Source organism: Sinocyclocheilus anshuiensis, unplaced genomic scaffold, assembly GCF_001515605.1.
Source record: "Sinocyclocheilus anshuiensis isolate Anshui unplaced genomic scaffold, SAMN03320099.WGS_v1.1 scaffold2347, whole genome shotgun sequence".
In the NCBI taxonomy this organism is placed as follows: Eukaryota; Metazoa; Chordata; class Actinopteri; order Cypriniformes; family Cyprinidae; genus Sinocyclocheilus; species Sinocyclocheilus anshuiensis.
In genome coordinates, this window is record NW_015541043.1 from 117,428 (window position 1) to 117,837 (window position 410).

Consider the following 410-nt stretch of genomic DNA (forward strand, 5'->3'; position numbering starts at 1 on the left):
CTCACCGGAGTTTACGCTACGCCTACGCCCCCTACGTGACGCCACTCTCTCGTGAACGCGCATACGACAGTTAGTGGAAGTTAGAGATTAAGGTTTATAAAGTTTATATACACAAATGCATCGCTTCGCTTCGGGAGGCCTTTATTAACCCCCTGGAGCCGTGTGGACTTCTTTTATAATGGATTGGTTACATTTTTTGGACTTCAAATTTTGGGCTACCATCCACTCCCATTATAAAGCTTGGAAGAGCCAGGATGTTTTTTTTTACATTTTTTGGACTTCAAATTTTAGGCTACCATCCACTCCCATTATAAACCTTGGAAGAGCCAGGGTGTTTTTTAATATAACTCCAATTGTATTCGTCTGAAAGAAGAAAGTCATATACATCTAGGATGGCTTGAGGGTAAGTA